The sequence below is a fragment of the Cibotium barometz genome, chromosome 60, assembly GCF_041138505.1.
Source record: "Cibotium barometz isolate CiBa-2024 chromosome 60, ASM4113850v1, whole genome shotgun sequence".
Classification (NCBI taxonomy): Eukaryota; Viridiplantae; Streptophyta; class Polypodiopsida; order Cyatheales; family Cibotiaceae; genus Cibotium; species Cibotium barometz.
The window spans coordinates 27844098-27863352 of record NC_141105.1 but is presented as its reverse complement, the minus strand read 5'-3'; the positions used below and the strand labels follow the sequence as shown (position 1 = coordinate 27863352).

Below are 19255 nucleotides of genomic sequence, written 5' to 3'. Positions count from 1 at the left end.
GTATAGATAGATTTTGATAACCATGATCTTACCAAAGCGCTAGCATTCCAAGGTTATGATACAGAACGTACAATTGAGGAAACTGTTTCCAATGCTCTTGTTGCTAAAGAAAATGTAGCAGCAGAGTATGAAAGTGTCCCTCAAGAAGCATTTCAACCACATAAGCGCCTGCATGTAGATACATCAGTTGAGCAGCGTGGAAGCAGTATAGACATATGCAACAAATGCACAAGCCAATGTGATGATGACATTGAGGTGGGGTTAAATCAAAGTTCTAAGAAACCATGCCTTCATATTTATAAGTGAGTTGTTACTAACACCTAAACTTTTTCTCTTGTAGAAAGCTTATATTTTTGACAAGTTTGCTGCACGTGGAGGTGGAGTTCGTGTGCAATCCGATGGACGAGACACCTCCCTGATTCATTACCTTCCTAGCCTCTCTACATCATTTATTCGAGTAATCCACTTAGAGTACTCTGAGGAGGCACAAGCAGAGCTCATCAAGTGTAAAGCTCTAAGTGGGGTTCTCACCGAAGATGGGCTAGCAAAATAATGCAAACAAATGTATACTTATTATACATTTGCAGGCAACTACACCGGCCATGTGCTAGGCCATTGTGCTACATCAATCTCCAAAGGTGTAACCAATCCTAGTATTATAGCTAATAGCCTAGGTGAGAAAGCCACAGAGTGACCAAGATAAAGAAGCTCTAAGAAATCTTCTCAGGAACTTGTAATTTTCTTTCCACGAATTCAATACAAAATGTATACTTTTTTATTTGTAATGTTTTTAAGAATTCTCAACCATTTCTCTTGTTTATTTGTTGTGTCAGCACTGTGCCCTATAAACTATTGGCAGCCATGTGAATGTGTAGGAAATTTCATTGATAATGATCAAATATTTGTTCAAATATTGTCAATTAACATCCAACTGAAATCTGGCAGTACAAAATCTGAAAATTTTTTAAAAAAACCAAATGTTTTACATTTTTTGATGTTTGTAGGCAGATTAAGCATCAAAAAAGTGTACACAATGCATGAATGAGTAGAAAAATGAAAAAAAAGGCATGTGTGCTACGACGTGAATTTAAGCATTTCAAATCTGAAGAAAGGCTTAATTTTGCGCTGTAGCGCACAGGTCTTTTTTTTAATTGTTCTACTCATTCATGCATTGTGTACACTTTTTTGATGATTAATCTGCCTACAAACATTTAAAAAAATGTGATTTTTTAAAAAATGTTGTATCTACTGCGAGACTTCACCAGGTGATTTTGAGCCCCAAATGGCTTTTTTTTTGTCCCTGAGCTTTTCTAAGGCCTTATTGAGCATTAAGCCTTTTTTTTGTCCTAAAATAAATTCAGTTTAATTTTGTTTCTGCACTATGGAAGGATCCTTTATTCAATGCCAACAGCAATACCACGTATAACAAGATAATAATCAAATTTCATATTTGTTTTCACAATCACCTTATCAATAATACAAATTTTATTCCTGTTTGACTAAAGCAGTTAATATATGATCAACAGTTTTACCCATTCAAACCACAGTACATGAAATGAAATGTCTGCTTTTATAACATAGTTGAAACAAATAAAAACGTTGGTTAATGAGTCATTTACAGTATCTTATAGATTCAAAAAAATGTACTACAATGTTGGAGATTACAAAAGGCACAAAGGCCGCATAAAAGCTTAATCCTATCCAATAAAGCCTTCCCTATGGAGCGCTTTATCCTGACGTAGACGTAGTGCAAGTGCCATGTCAACAGGCTTTAGGGTCACCCTTTTAGCGTGAGCATGGCACAGCACCGAATCTTGAAATAGAGAGACCAAAATTGTTTCTGACGCCTCTTGGAGGGCCTTGAGTGCCGTACTCTGGACCCGAGTGACCCTGTCACTGTACTTGTCGATGACTTCTTTTACAACTCTTGCAAAAGGGGCCTTTGCCATGATGGTGTCTGTGCTCTTTTAGTACTTTCTGATTTCTCGCAGAGCCACGGTCCCCGGTTTCCATCTTCTCTTCTTTTTGGCTACAGGGGGTGGTGGTGGATGCGACCTCTCTTCTCTTCTTTTTGGCTACAGGGGGTGGTGGTGGATGCGACCTCTCTTCCCATGGTTGTCTATCATTTCTAAAAAATTTTCGCCTTTCTTGTTCGGCTGGATCTAGAGTTAGTCTTCTTTTACTTGTTTTTGCCTTCTTCTTTTCTTGTTCTTTTTTTAATCTGTGTGCTTCTTGAATTCTTTGTTGCTCCTCCTGCTCCCGTCTTTCCCTCTCCCTTTGCTCCTCCTTCTCTCCCGTCTTTCCCTCTCCCTTCGTTCCTCTTCTTGTCGTCGTTCCTCCTCGTCGTTCCTCCTCTTCCATCTCCACCTCTGGCTGCCTGTTTGCACGTTCCTTCTTTCTCTTGACACAAATCTTTATTCTTTGTTTTTTAGGTGGAGGCTAGGGCTGACGCCTCTCAAGTTCCTCATGTAGTGTTTGTGCTAAGAGCCTATCCTGCTCCTCACGACGGCTTATTTCCTCTGCTTCATAGAAGTCAGCAGCTTGTTGATACTGCTCTTGCTCATCAGTACAGAGAAGTGCTTCCTGGTCTTCCTCAAATGTGACCCTTAGCTCCTCTTCTAGCTGGTGAGGGAGTAGGGCTTGCTCTTGCTCTCTTCTTCTATGCGCCTCATCAATCTGGCATTGTTGCTCTTCTAGCACACGCTGCTGCTGCTCAGCCTTTGAGAGAGGTCGGGGGAATGGTGTACGCATGGCTCTAAATGAGCCAGTGTCTCCAGGCTGCTTGGAGACATCCTCAATATTGTCCAGTCCTGAAAACACATCCTGCTGTACACCTTCCTGTTGAGTCTCTGCCTCTCTGTCCATGCTTGTATGCTTCTTTTTTATGCGTTTTTGCACTTGTTGAAATGCGGTGACTGCTTGTATCAAATCGTGTGCACCAGACGGTACGTTTGGGTTCTTAGTCTTGCGTGCAGTGTGCTTAGTTCTAGCCATCCATTGACTTACACAAGTGAATGAATGTGAAAATTTACTTTTAAAACAGGTTTATATAGTTTTTGGAAAAACTTATTGATTAAAAAAATATCTCTAGAAATTTTTAAAAAAAACTTTGACTTAAAAAAGGGTACAATTTTTTAATATGGAACCCATTTTTGACCGATACGCCTACGCGCACCGAACCACTCACGCATCCCATGCATGGCATTGATGCTCGCCATGCAATTGCTCGTTGCAAATTGACATTTTTTACAACCTTTCGTAGTAATGACACCTGCTCTTTTGGTTTCTGTCGGCGTCGACCTCCCAAACTGCGATAAAACCAATTAAACATCTCATGCAAGGCATTGCTTTTTTCCTTACCACCTCCACCATGTCGTGTGTTCTTAAAGGATGTTGCCTTAGCTTTATAATGAGAGCGCTTCATTCCTTGGGTGCTCCAAATTGCCATTGGACCATATTGGTCGAGAAAAAACTTTGCGTGGGCAAATATAATGTGCTGCAACAAAGATCATATCAAAATTTTACTATTTGGCGATTAATACCAGTAAATAGATAGAAAGGTAAATACCATATAGTGGGTGATATGTGTTTCTCCCCATGCATCAACCATTTGTTGCTGAGTAAATGTATGTATTGCAGTCTTTAAGTTTGTAATCTCCTCAGCAACAACAAGGGGAGCCTTTTCTAGCAATTGAATCATTTTATCAAGTGACTCCCACACCCTTGCACGCTTGAGACCAAGCTCTGCATTATTCCCACGATAAGTGGTGCATTCACAAATGGCCTTCCATATCTCATATTTTGTGTGACTATTGTACCCCTCGTAATTTGAGAGAAGGTGTCTAGCTTTGGACCCACCCATGCATATTTTGTTTGGATTATCCTGACCCGGTCTTGACTTTTTAGTATCCTTAGTTAACTTTACAGCACCACCATGAAGCCCCACGCTTGAGAGGACATCTTCCAGCTTACTGATGCATTCGTTTGCGAAGATGTTCAGGCTCCATATTCCATGCATAATTGATATGTAACTTCAGTAATTTGTCCATTATGCGTAACCTAGCATGAAGCGTGCAAATATGAACACAGGAAAGTGGAATCTCTAATATAGGGCTCCATGAGATATCTTCCTGATCACGATTAAGCGAACAATTGGTATTACAACTCATAATGCCATTAACCCACTGCATAGGTTTCTTTGGATCTTTGTTTTGCATTGTACTCATTGAAGGTGGTTGTACATTTTTCTTGCCCTTTGCATGAGATTTGGCTGTCTTGGCGGCTGCAATCTTGCCTGAAGCTTTGCCGCGTTCAATATACTCTGATTTTGAATGGCAGCAATAAATACATGGAAAAAAAATATTTTCTCCTAGCTTGCATCCTAGCATACACTTCAATGTCTTTAAATCCTTTGCCATGTGCCATTCGACTGTAACTGTTCCTGCATCTTCCACATGCAAAGTCTCTCCTTTTGATTGCAATTGATTACAATGATATGACGTTTGGGATGCCTGTTCGGGTAAGGTACCATTGCAATGTATCATTCGTCTCCTGTGGAAGCTCAAATGCTGACAACCACCATATATTCTTTTCTGATTGCACTCCATAGTAATCTTTTCCCTGAGATTGCCTTCCCGTGTTAGAATTTGAGGCTTGTGCACTACAGTCAAGAACATTATCATCCTGTTCCGGATTTCCTTTGATAGCCCTGTTCATAAGTGTTAGGCTGACTCTTTCTAATTTTCATCCTTTTACAGTTTGACACTCATCAAGCTTTAACACAAACACAGCCTGGCCTTGGCACTCCTCAATGCTTAGACCATAATAAGAAATCATAGCTCTTTGAAGGGTCCTTAAATCAATAAAGACATTGTTGTACTTGTTGTATTCAAATACCTTAGAAGTACATACAGGCAAAGCATCCTCCACATGACGGTAGCCACTTGCAATGCCTGAGTTTGCACTTTTTCTTGCCATGGTTACACTGTATGGAGTTGGTAGCATGGGTCGTAGAAGTCCTTTAGCACGATGACCTAGTGTAAACACCCTGTAAATGGCTTCATATCCCTTCCTACTGACACCAGAACTATCACATGCATCCATAATCTGTATGGGGCTTACCATATTTTGCAACTCTCCATAAATTTTGTTTCGGATTTGCTTAGCTATTTTGCATGTGGGATCTTCTAGCAACTTTGATATGTCTGATAACTTAACAACATGTTTCAATATGCCTGCTCTACATTCCTCAGCACCACCTTCATATCCCATCATATCCCCAGCAATATCTCTACATGGAACATAAATTCAAAATAACATCAATATGTTTCACAAAACAGAATGGCCTGCAAAGTAATGGCAAGAATAGAAGTTACCTTGTTGCTCGTACACGTCATTTTCTTGCTCCACTTAGGGTTGCCAAGGTTTCTAGGGACTGACGCTTTCTCTTCCGTTGTCGAAAGGCTACTGGAAGCTTCTTCAGGCTTGCAAGGTGTCGTTGCTTGTTTCGTGCATCTTGTTTGGCTGCATTCATCTTGTCCCGTTCAATATCAAAGGCCTTAAGCAACAAGTTGTTCTTCTGGAGCTCCTGATTCTGAGTTTTCAAGTTGTTCACCACTTCTTCAAGCCTATCAATGTCCTCCTTGTGTTGCTGTTGTAACTCATGCCATAAGCCTCGAAAATGCACTCTTGCATGCGATTCCTGAGCTACAACAAAAGAAAGCCTTCTACAATAGCCAAATAGACCATTAGCTCCATCACCTACATACGTAAGAAATGTAGTGATATTAACAAAATGAGGTGGAGCATTGGTGAGAGGGTCAATAGGGTATATGAATCCATTCGTCCAGAGGTCAATACATTTTTCGCCCTTGTGATCGAATACCCAATGGCACATTGGTCACACTACTTGTTGTTGAGCTGCGGACGGTAGCATACTCAACAGCCAAATCTACATGTAACTTGAGCTTTGGTGCTCTGTTCGATATATCTTCAAGTGGCATTTTCTTTAGGGTTAGGCAATGCTGAAAAGTACTTCTTGTAGAACACAATGCGAGAGTGAGGATAGGGTATTCTAAGGAGAGTGCAATGTAGAATGTAGACGGAAGTAGGGGATATGTATGCTAAACAATGCAAGAATGGAAAGTGGTAAGCTCTGAAGCTATGGAGGTTGACAGAGGGATTTTCTGCACTTCAATGTGGAAAAGACATGGGGGAGAGAGAGAGAGAGAGAGAGAGAGAGAGAGAGAGAGAGAGAGAGAGAGCAGAAAATGATAAAAAGATGAGGCATGGAGGATGAGAGAGTGTGAGATATCAGCATTTGGAAGTGCAGAGGCTATGGAAGCTTACTAATCAAAGCTGCTTGGCCATGGCACGCCCAAATGTGAGAAATGGGAAGAGAAAGAGAGTTTTAGTGAGATGAGGGCGTCTTAGAGAGAGAATGTAGAGAAAGAAAGTGGTGGGGGTCCTAAAAGTGGAGGGAAGAGAGGAGGGAAGGCTTTTCAGCCATTTTAAATTTGGTGAAACCAAAAAGTTACCCCCAATTTAGCTCAAGCAAATATATATTTGAAAAAATAGAAATTCAAATAATGATTGCATAAAGATCCCCTTTTCAGGCCTAGTTAAAGTTTGCTTAGAGTCCTTAAGCAAAAGTACTTAAAAACATAATATGGCAGCTTAAAGGGCCCCCATAGACCTCAACCTTCCCCTAATGTCTCCACGACCTCACTCACAAGATGGTCAAAATGCTTCCCCAGCATTCTTGACATAAAACAATCATTTAAAAACAGGTCATAAATATAGTTTCTAATGAACTCTCATCTTTCCACATTGTTCCACATCATTTCTCATTATTCCACGCTCTTCTACATCAATTCACATTGCTTAATCCACATTCAATCATATGTATTCCCATCGTCCTTCATCCATTCTCATCCAATCACATCTATCCAATCATATGTATTCTCATCGTCCTTCATCCATTCTCATCCAATCACATTATATTACATCCCATCATATCTATCCACATCTATCCTCATCACATCTCATCCATTCTCATCTACCCATATCCACATCACATCACATCCATTACGTCACATCTCATCCATTCACAACTACCCCGTTCCACATCATATCCATTCACAACTACCCCGATCCACATCACATCACATCACATCCATTCACATCACATCTCATCCATTCATAACTTCTTCGATCCACATCACATCACATCATATCACATCCATTCACATCTATTCCGATTCACATCACATCACATCACATCGCATTCACATCTCATTCATTCACATCTAATCCCGATTCACATCACATCTCATTTATTCACATCTATCCTGGTTCACATCACATCGCATCACATTCACATCTCATTCATTCACATCTATCCCGATTCACATCACATCACATCACATTAACATCTCATTCATTCACATCTAGCCCGATTCACATCACATCTCATTCACATCACATCACATTCATATCTCATTCATTCACATCTATCCCGATTCACATCACATCACATCACATCCTTTCACATATCCTCACATCTCATCCTCATCTCTTTATTCACATCACATCAATTCACATCACATCACATCCATTCACATCTATTTCGATTCACATCACATCACATCACATCACATTCACACCTCATTCATTCACATCTATCCCGATTCACATCACATTCATTCATTCACATCTCATTCATTCACATCTATTCCGATTCACATCACATCACGTCACATTCACATCTCATTCTTCATTCACATCTATCTTGGTTCACATCACATCGCATCACATTCACATCTCATTCATTCACATCTATCCCGATTCACATCACATTCACATCTCATTCATTTAATATCCCGATTCACATCACATCTCATTCAAATTTATCCTGATTCACATCACATTCACATCTCATTCATTCACATCTATCCCGATTGACACGTCACATCACTTCACATATCCTCACATCTCATTCTCATCTCTTCATTCACATTCACATCCACATCCATTTATATCACCTCACATCCCATCCACATTCATTTACATCACACCACATCTTTATCACATCCACTCACATCTTATCACATCTTATTCACATCGCATTCACATCTTATTCACGTCTATTCACATTTAGTAACATTTTCTATTTTTGATACCGATGGGACTTTTTTAAATTTCTGCCAATTACTTGGCCTAGGTAAAGGTTCTTTTTCTCAACGGATATTTTCATATTCTTTCTCAATTTTTTCAAGTGAAATATATTCAATATTCTTCTTTTTGAGTAAAAGATTCATGGGATTTACAAAAATCAAATCTACCCATATTTTTTAATAATGCTCAAAATTTCACTTTTGATAACTACTCATAATTTGAATTATGCTAAAAATTTCTCTTTTTTCCATTTAATTTCTTGGATCTCAATTATCATGGGAATTCATCTTTTTATATTTAAATGATTGAATTCCAAATGTCATGGGAATTCCTCTTTTATCATAAAATAAATTTATCTAGAATTTCTCTTTTCTTTAATATAAGATATCCATTATTTCAGTTTTACAAGAATTCCACTTTTACCTTTTAAATGATTGAATTTCAAATGTCATGGGAATTCCTCTTTTATCATAAAATAAATTTATCTAAAATTTCTCTTTTCTTTAATAAGATATCCATTATTTTAATTTTACCAAGAATTCCACTTTTACCATTTAAATGATTGAATTCCAAATGTCATGGGAGTTCCTCTTTTATCATTTAAATTTTTATCATGCATAAATTAAATTTATCTAAAATTCCTCCTCAAATTTAAATAAAAATATCCATTAATTCAAATATGCCAAGAATTTCACTTTTACTATTTAAATAATTTTAGAATTCAACTTAAATATTTTGGAGGATTATGATCAATGATACTATGGTTTCATTAAAAGATTGTTTTAAAGACAGCTGAGTCTGTGAAAAGGCAATTTCATATTGGGTGTCTAAGTGGTGTGACTATCTTGAAGTTTACTTGAAGCGCTGCTAAGGGGCTTGGGAACTCTTTTCCTTGGTACCCGGGACAAAACATAACCAAATTCCTAAATGGATCCTATCACTACAGTGGTTGGGCACTTGGCTAACCCATGGGACTGGATGGGACTGGACTGATGGATCCCTAAAATGAGACTCAATTCTGTTATGATATGATAGATGAAGTAAATCCCGGATAGTCTTGTTCTATGGAAAAGAATCAACAGTTGTGCCTCTCGATGAGGAAAAAAGCATTGATCTCTATGATCCAAGTGCAAGTTTCTTCCTTGATCTGACCATGAGACTTACAGGTTCAGTCGGATCAGTTTGGTTAGTGATGAGCTTGACCACGTTAGAATAAAAATATCCTGGAGGAATTGCCTGTGCTTTCTGGGCAAGGGAAGTTTTTTTGGGTTCGGTTTTGGAAGAACCGAGGGATTAGTCTCTTGTCCGGATATCTGTGGGGACGAGAGGCCCTGAGTGAGAGGCTCTGCCCTGCGCAAGAAGTGCTACTTCCGCTGCTAGCACCCCCAAATTCGTTGCGCAGAGGGGACAGGGATCTTTCAGCTGGTATCAGAGCGAATTGGCTAAAGTGTATTAACCACCGAGAAGCAAGAAATGTCAAAATTTTAAGAAGTACCCAAAAAGATTGTAATTGTGTGATGAAATTCATACAAATTGATATTCAAAATAAAAATTCATAAATTGGTAATTAGGTCTTCAGATGGAAGTACCGCAATTGTATAGAATCCTTGACTTGCTTGAGGCCTAGATATGATGGTACTTACCTTATAACTCCAAGGACCGTTGACTACCCGTACATATTGTGGGTATAACTGCAGCTCTTTATTGACAATATATACGAGTAAATCTAAGACCCTGAAATTATAAGCAAAAATGCTATCCAGATGATGAATTAGAATGCTGGTTGATATGATTTTAGATTTCTCGTTGAGAATTGATGAGTTGATTTGGATTCTACTTGAAAGATGATGATTGGTGAATTCTGGTTGAAGGAAGATAAGTTGAACAAAGCCACAATGAGGATGAATGGGACGAATCCCAGTGATGATGTTAGTAACTGGGATGATGATTATGACTTCAGCAAATCACTATGAGATTAGTGGATTGTGCTGACAGATTGTTGCTATTAACCTTTGACCCAGTGAATCTTAATAAGGGATGACAAATTGAGAACCTACATAACTGAAATTATCGTGGAGGAATGTCCAGATGGAATTTTTGGTCTGATGGACCATTATTGTGTTAAGGATATGAATGATATATTCTGAATAAATTTTTCTCTAATAATGAGTTCTGTGTGTTATTCTTGTACAAGGGATCTTTATCCCAGGATTCATTGTGGGTTGATAAGACTATAAGGAACCCCATAATTCAGTTGGATCTAAAGTCAGATTTGAATTATAAATAAAGGGACTTAACAAGAATTTTTGTATTGATAGGATCATGGATCGAGGTCGTCCGGGTAGGAATGATAACCCCCAACTCGATGAGGAAGAGCTCGACTTGGATGTTCGTAAAACTCTTCATAGATGGTAGCCTGGACCTTTCAAGGGTGAAGGAAAAAACTTGGGCGAGACTGTGGAGAAATGGATCGAAGCAATGGAAGAATACTTCGATGTCACCGGGTACAACGAGAAAAGTAAAATGGCTCTTGCAAGGCTGAAGATAGTAGAAACAGCCAGAGTGGCATGGAGAAACCATTGCGAGAGACAAACCGTCTGGATCGGAACACGCAGACATGGAATGATCTCAAAATTTACCTACGGAAGAGATTCTGTCCTCCCGGATTTTTGGAAACCAAGATGAACGAATTGTTAGAGTTAACCCAGGGGAGCAGAACTATTGAAGTGTATCACCAAGCGTTCGCTCTCCTCCTCAAATACTCGCCACCGCTGGATGAAGAACAATTGATGGCCAAGTTCATTCGGGGACTGAATGAACCTTTGAATATCCTAGTGAAGAATTCCAAGCCAGTTTCAGTGCGGCTCGCGAAGGATTTCGCCAAGGCCTTTGATGTCAAGGTCCCGCCGAAGCCAGCACCATCATCTTTCAAAAGAGTTCTAGCTCCAGAAGGTGATTCCAACCTTCCACCGCCTAAGAGACAACAAGGTCAAGCTCAAAATGTGAAAAGTTTCAGAATGGAAGAAAGGTTCTTTTCCCAGAACTCAAACCCCTGAAATTCAACTTCAGAAGTTCTACCCTTGAACAAGGAAGTGAAATGCCAACTGTCAAGGATTTCGACATCGCAATATGGATTGCCGAACTCCTTTTGGATCAAGGTTTTCGGGGCAAAAAAATCAGGGACCAAGATTCCAGACTCCAGCTCCTTCCTTCTTCCAGAGTAATCAGGTTCCTTTTCGCCAAAATCAAGGAAATCCCATAGGTAAATTCTTTAACTAACCCTCAGTTTCAATCCAAAGTAATGCAAGACCTCCGCTTCAGAATAGGGGAAGTCAAAGGGAGATGTTTCCGAACTGGCCGTCCACTTCCAAGGCAATAACGCTGGAAGTGATTGAAGAAGAAGATAAAAGAGATTATACTCCACCTGCAAGATGAGGACATCTTGCGTTTTTAAAGTGGGGTAGGATTTAAGATTCCTCCCTCCAACTTTTGAGGTGTAAAGGTGTAAGAACCTCCCCTTCTGTTCTTGTAATTATTTCCCTCTCTGAAATAAAAGAAAGATCTTGTTTTACCCTATTTTGGTCTAGAGGGAGAAAATATCTAGAGAGAGAATCTAAAATTGAGATATCTTTGGATATAAAAATCCTCCTAGTGTCTGAAATGGTTTCCCCTAAAACAGAAGTTCAAAATAAATTCTCCAAAGTGCATTAGGAATCAATTAAAAATAATTTAAAAGACCTTAGCCTAAGGATCAAGATTTTTTAAAAATTTTGGATTATGGTCCAATTAAGGTTCCTATGGACCAATAAGATTAATCTAAGTGTTTAGATGAGATAAATCCAAAGAATAAAATAAAATACCCAAAAATGAGTAAATACTCACATAAGATGAAGAGTTGACTGAGTACAAGGTTTATTAGTTAAAAACTATGAGATATTACTTAAAAAAATGAGATATTTTAGAATAATGATACATTTTTGACACCTTGGTAGTAAGGAGGGGGGAGCTTTTAAGGTAGGCACCTATTTTACACATGTGGATGAGTTTTTAAATCAAAAAAATTCTGTTACTTTCACCAATATTGATTTTTATGCATAAAATGATGCATAAAAGATTTTTTTATTATTATAAAAGTGTTACTTTCATCAAAATTGATCTTTTTAATGCATAAATAGATGCATAAAATGATTTTTCTTTTATATAAAAGTGTTATTTCCATAGAAGTTAGATTTTTTTTATGCATAAATAGATGCATACAGAATTTTCATATCAAAATAAGAGTTCTCTTTAATCCTATGTTTAATTCCCATGAATATTGAAAAATGAATAAGAAAATACTTTGTGAGAGAAAATTCTACCATTTCATATTCTCTAGGATGGTAATGAGAAATTCAAAAAAACTATCGAAGTTAAAATTTTAGATAAATGATTAATTTATTCCTCATAGGAATTCGTGACTAGTTTTGAATTGAGTTAAGCAAAATACTCAATGAATGAAATTCAGTAAAGTAGTAATTGAAATTTCAAGAAAAGACGATGTGACCAGTTCAGTAATCTACACTCAAATCACCCACCAAATCTGAAACTCAGTTGAGACCTTTGAATTTGATCTGAGGATCAAGAATTCAAAATTCGAGGAATTCTGCTTGGAAATCCAAACCTGTAATCTAGAATGATATTTTTATCTCTCCTCTCATGGATCAAATTGGATCAAAATGGGAGCTAAACTGATCTAAATCTTGTCCAAATTCAGCCAGACTAAAGCTAAAAAATTCTAGAACTTAGTTGGACTCAATTAGTAGCCTCCCTCGCCTATAAATAGATCCTCATTATTTTGTATTATCATCTTTGAGCTATACAATGCTAGTATTACATTAAAATACTCATATTTTCTATTATCCCTTAAAAATCCTCTACTTTTGCAGAGAGTGGAGCTTCTCTCTCTCTTCAACAATCCTTGGGCTTTCTTCTCAATTGATTGGATTGGGGGATTCCTTCTATGATAAAGAAGCAAGCAAAATCAAGAGGTAAGATATAATTTCATGGTGAGTGTTTATAATGCAAATCAAGCTTTTCTCAAGAGTTGTAATGAATAATTAAGAAAAATTTATCTTTATGCTTAATTTAGGATGTTTTTTTATGTATATCTCTTTCTCCCCAAAAGAATAGTCATTCCTATGACCAATTCTCTATTCAAATGATGCTTCTCATTGATAAATTCTTAATTCAAAAATCAAACTCTATTCTAGTTAAACTAGAGGTTAAAGAAATGACTTTTTAATGCTTATATGCTAATAAAATTATGATAAACCTATGATTTATTTTCATAAATTGAATTTAGATCCAAAGATAGTTATTCTATTATAATTATATTACAAAGTCTTATTCTTTTCAAAAATATTAAAAATTATAAGTAATAGCAGAAACGAAGCTATGATAAAATTTTTAAGAAATTAATATATAATTCATTTTTATACATAATGTGAAAAGTGAACTTCCTACCATATTTTAGGATTGGTCATCCTATGCTAAAAGAATGATTTTCATCACATTCATGGAAAACTAATTTTTCATAAATAAGTAATTAAGAAAAAAGATAATTTTGATAATTTTATTTTTATACAAAAAGAGAAATTTCCATGATAATGGAGATCCATGTAATTAAATAAAAAAAGAGAAAACTTGATATATTAAAATAATAAATATTTTTAAAAGAATTTTAGATAAATTTATTTTATGCATGAGAAGATTTAAATGATAAAAGAGAAATTTTCATGACATTTGGGATTCAATCATTTAAATAGTAAAAGTGAAATTCTTGGCATATTTGAATTAATGGATATTTTTATTTAAATTTGAAGAGAAATTTTAGATATATTTAATTTATACACGAGAAAAATTTAAATGAAAAGAGAAATTTTCATGACATTTGGAATTCAATCATTTAAATGGTAAAAGTGGAATTCTTGATAAAATTGAAATAATGGATATCTTATTAAAGAAAAGAGAAATTTTAGATAAATTTATTTTATGATAAAAGAGAAATTTTCATAACATTTGAAATTCAATCATTTAAATGATAAAAGTAGAATTCTTGGTAAAATAAAAATAATGGATATCTTTTTAAAGAAAAGAGAAATTTTAGATAAATTTATTTTATGATAAAAGAGAAATTTCCATGATATTTAAAATTCGATCATTTAAATGTAAAAAGAGAAATTTTCATGATAATTGAGATCCAAGAAATTAAATAAATAAAAAGAGAAATTTTTACATAATTCAAATTATGAGTAGTTATCAAAAAAGAAATTTTGAGCATTATTGAGAAATATGGATAGAATTGATTTTGTAAATCCCATGAATCTTTTACTTAAAAAGAAGAATATTGAATATATTTCACTTGAGAAAATTGAGAAAGAATATGAAAATATCTGTTGAGAAAAAGAACCTTTACCTAGGGGCCAAGTAATTGGTAGAAATTTAGAAAAGTCCCATCGGTATCAAAAATAGAAAATGTTACTAAATGTGAATAAGATGTGAATGCGATGTAAATGCAAATGTAAATGCAATGTGATGAGATGTGAGTGGATGTGATAAAGATGTGGTGTGATGTAAATGAATGTGGATGGGATGTGAGGTGATGTAAATGGATATGGATGTGAATGAAGAGATGAGAATGAGATATGAGGATATGCGAAAGGATGTGATGTGATGTGAATCGGGATAGATGTGAATGAATGAGGTGTGAATGTGATGTGAATTATTGAGGTGTGAATGTGATGTGAATTAGGATAGATGTGAATGAATGAGATGTGATGTGAATCGAGATAGATGTGAATGAATGAGATGTGAATGTGATGTGATGTGATGTGATGTGATGTGATGTGATGTGAATCCGGATAGATGTGAATCGGGATAGATGTGAATGAATGAGATTTGAATGTGATGCGATGCGATGTGATGTGAACCAAGATAGATGTGAATGTGAATCGGGATATATGTGAATGAATGAGATGTGAATGTGCCGTGATGTGATGTGAATCGGAATAGATGTGAATGAATGTGATGTGATGTGAATGAAGAGATGAGAATGAGATGTGAGGATATGTGAAAGGATGTGATGTGATATGATGTGAATCGGGATAGATGTGAATGAATGAGATGTCAATGTGATGTGATGTGATGTGAATCAAGATAGATGTGAATGAGATGTGATCTGAATCCGGATAGATGTGAATTGGGATAGATGTGAATGTGATGTGATGTGATGTGATGTGAACCAGGATAGATGTGAATTAATGAGATGTGATGTGAATTGGGATACATGTGAATGAATGAAATGTGAATGTGATGTGATGTGATGTGAATCGGAATAGGTGTAAATGGATGTGATGTGATGTGGATCGGGGTAGTTGTGAATAGATATGTGGATCGGGATAGTTATGAATGGATGAGATGTGACGTGAATGGATGTGATGTGGATACGAGTAGATGAGAATGGATGAGATGTGATGAGGATAGATGTGGATAGATGTGATGGGATGTAATATAATGTGATTGGATGAGAATGGATGAAGGACGATGGGAATACATATGATTGAATGTGGATTAAGCAATGTGAATTGATGTAGAAGAATGTGGAATAACGAGAAATGATGTGGAATGATGTGGAAAGATGAGAGTTCATTAGAAACTGTATTTATGACCTGTTTTTAAATGATTGTTTTATATCAAGAATGCTGGGGAAGCATTTTGACCATCTTATGAATGAGGTCGTGGAGACCTAAGTGATAAAGTTGCAACAGCTGACGGAGAGTCAACGGAGGACGTCTCGCGTAGTAGCAAGGTCGGCCAAGGTCTTGACCAGCCTCGGTTCGATTTAAATGGTGAGCTTCCGGTACGGTGGATGAGGAACCAAGGAAGTGGCCTATAAGTGAAGCGCTAGGTGACCTACGAAAGATCCTAGAGGGTGCTGAACTCGGGCATGGATCTGGTTGATTGACCTTGCTGGTCCTCAACGGATGAGTCCATGTCTCTTTGGATCTGTTGGTTGATCTTGCTGATCTTCAACGGAGAGTCCATCTGGATTTTTATAAGTGAATATATTTCCGGGTACTATGAGCTACTATTGAAAAGGCCCTTGAGTGGACAGGTGGTTAGCGTTTTGGTTGCCAATGATGTCATAGGTACACCGATGAAAGAATGATTGAAAATTAGAATTCAACCCGGTGTTTTGATTTGCTTTTAAATTTATTGAATTTAGGGATTTACCATCGGGGGATATCTTCATATTACAAATATACGAGGATTCTTTAGAGATGTATGGCATCTCTGTCCTTGAGATGCCACAAGGTGTTTATCTCTTTCAAAAAGATGATAGTTCTTTCACTGTTGATGAAGATTCTCCTACTTGGAAAGTGTCATTTCTAGGATATCATGTTCCAAAAGGATGGATACAGTACTGTAAGTCCCTGAGACACCAACTGAACATTCTTATTATTATGGTAGTGAGTTACTATCTTTACTTGTTAATGTACTCTTTTTTATAATTTTAATATCTCATAATTGAATATACTTTTTTTTAGGTCCTATGCCACAGTCGATTGGGGATATTGGATTTCGAACTGCTCAGTATGAATTAGAAGATGCCTCTTGCAAAAAAAACGAGGCATAGATTTTTTATTAGAAAATTTACACTTTTAATTATGAACGGTTGCACTTATTTTTTGTGTGTGTGCGCGAGAGAGAGAGAGAGGTATTAACGTCGGTAGAATGCAACACGAGGGCATATACGACCAACGGTGGGACTTTTTTTTGAGTGTGAGAGAGAGAAACATCTAGAGGAAGGAAGAGAAAAAATGAGAGAGAGAGATGAGGGAGCAGAGAGTGAGAGACAGATGGTTCTTTTCTAGAACCTTGGTCACCAACAATGCGCGGGCTCAATATATAGAGCAGAGAGATTCGTACTTGTGTGTGTAAGAGAGTTTATGTGTGGAAAAGTGTGTGCCGAGAGAGAGTGTGTGTGAGAGAGAGAGAGAGAGAGCAGATATAATTTTTCTATGTGAGCAGATCTCTACCAAGGAGTCGCTATGGATGGAGTGCTTGGTACAAGATATGCTCAAGCAAACAGAAGAAGAGTTTTCTGCGAGGATGCACAAAGCAGTGCTGCCGCAGAAGAAGAAGAAGAAGAAGAAGAGGGGGAAAAGGAGTTTAGAGGAGGCCCTCGCTTCTCTGGTAGTAGTAATGCCTTCCAAAACCTTGCATAAATCAGGGAAACCTACTCTACGGTGCGCAAAATTGGGCTATAAGTTTATAGATCACTCGGAAACTACCAAGTGTTTATGCTGGTGAAAGTCGAAAGAAAGCGCAACGTGCAAAAGAAGGTTTTTGACAGATCTTCAAAAAGTGAAGAAGGAATTTTTACATCCAAATAGGTATACCTTTGTAGCCTTACTTAAGGCTTGTGTTGAGCTGAAAGATGTAGAAGGAGGCCGCCAAATACATGCGGTGATTGCTAGAGAGGGTTTGCTGGAAAGAGATCTTTTTGTCAGCAATGCACTGGTCGATATGTATGCCAAATGTGGCTCGTTTGCAAAAGCACAAGAAGTGTTTGACAAAATTCCAATTCGGGATGTAGTGACGCGGACTGCACTGATGGCAGGATATGTCAAACATGAGTGTGGTACGAAAGCACTGAACTGTTTTGAACAGATGCAACTCGAGGGGCTCCCTCCAACTGCTGTCACATTTGCTTGCAGCTTGAAAGCTTGTGGCAGTATTGGAGCCATAGACAAGGGCCGAGAAATACATGCTAAGATTGCCAGAAAAAAGCTACCGGAAAGAAACCTTGTTGTTGGCAATGCGCTGGTGGATATGTATGCCAAATGTGGCTCTCTTGCAAAAGCACAAAAAGTGTTTGACAAGCTCCCAGTTTGAGATGTAGTCTTGTGGACTGCACTGATTGCGGGATATGCCAAACGTGATCTTGGCAAGGAAGCACTGAACTGTTTTGAACAGATGCAACTTGAGGGGGTGTCTCCAAATGCAGTCACACTTACTTGTAGTTTGAAAGCTTGTGGCAGTATTGGAGCCACAGACAAGGGCAAGGAAACACATGCTGTGATTGCTCGAAAAGAGTTTTTGGAGAGACCTCCTTGTCGGCAATGCACTGGTTGACATGTATGCCAAATGTGGCTTGCTTACAAAAGCACACGAGGTGTTTGACAAGCTTCCAGTTCGAGATGTAGTCTCGTGGACTGCTCTGATAGCACGATATGCCAAACATGAGCTTGGTGAAGAAGCACTGAACTGTTTTGAACAGATGCAACTTGAGGGGGTCCCTCCAAATGTGCTCACATTCGTTTGCAGCCTGAAAGCTTGTGGCGGCATTGGAGCCATAGACAGGGGCCGAGAAATACATGCTCAAGTTACATAAGACCAAAGGGACCTCCATAGCATGTGGTTGCATAGTATTTACATAAGACCAAAGGGACCTCCATTTATTTGCATCACAAAGACCTTGCACATTATATGTAAAGCATTTGATTGGTATATACAGATGTACAACAAGTACAAGCAAAACAAGTTATCCTTCAACCTGCATGGTTGCTTGGCTCTCTGTATCACTATACAATGTATAAAGTTGAATCACTACGAACATTACTCGCATGTAAAAGAAAGTGAGTGCTAGCAGATACATCATGATTTGTCACAATGTGTGCCAACAAGGAGTTACCCCTCACAATTGCATCCCATATTATGCCCACACCTGTAACATTATCTGGGATATCAGGCACCCCAAAAGTTTGCCTCGTTATAGAGGTTCCTTCTGTCCAATTACGAGACACTAAAGATCTTCGTCTAAGAGGACATTTTTCTTAGGTGTCTGCCATGTATTTGGCTCTTGCTTTGCCTTTTTTTCCCTTTTATAACAAGAGGACTTTCTGTGCCAATTTACTTTTTCCTTATCTAGGGTGACATTTGGAGCCTACACCACATTTTTTTCCTTCTACTGCTGCACGGGTACAACAAGAACAATCTCTAGAGGTGATATTGTCGCTACTGGCGGTTGCAAAAGTAC

At 37.5% G+C, this 19255-nt stretch overlaps 1 pseudogene across 1 annotated transcript in view; it reads left to right on the top strand.

Moving 5' to 3' along the window:
• LOC147605198 (pentatricopeptide repeat-containing protein At4g18520, chloroplastic pseudogene) overlaps positions 1-19255 on the top strand; it is a 111491-nt pseudogene that overhangs the window by 86682 nt on the left and 5554 nt on the right. The gene's annotated exons all lie outside the window — the stretch shown is intronic.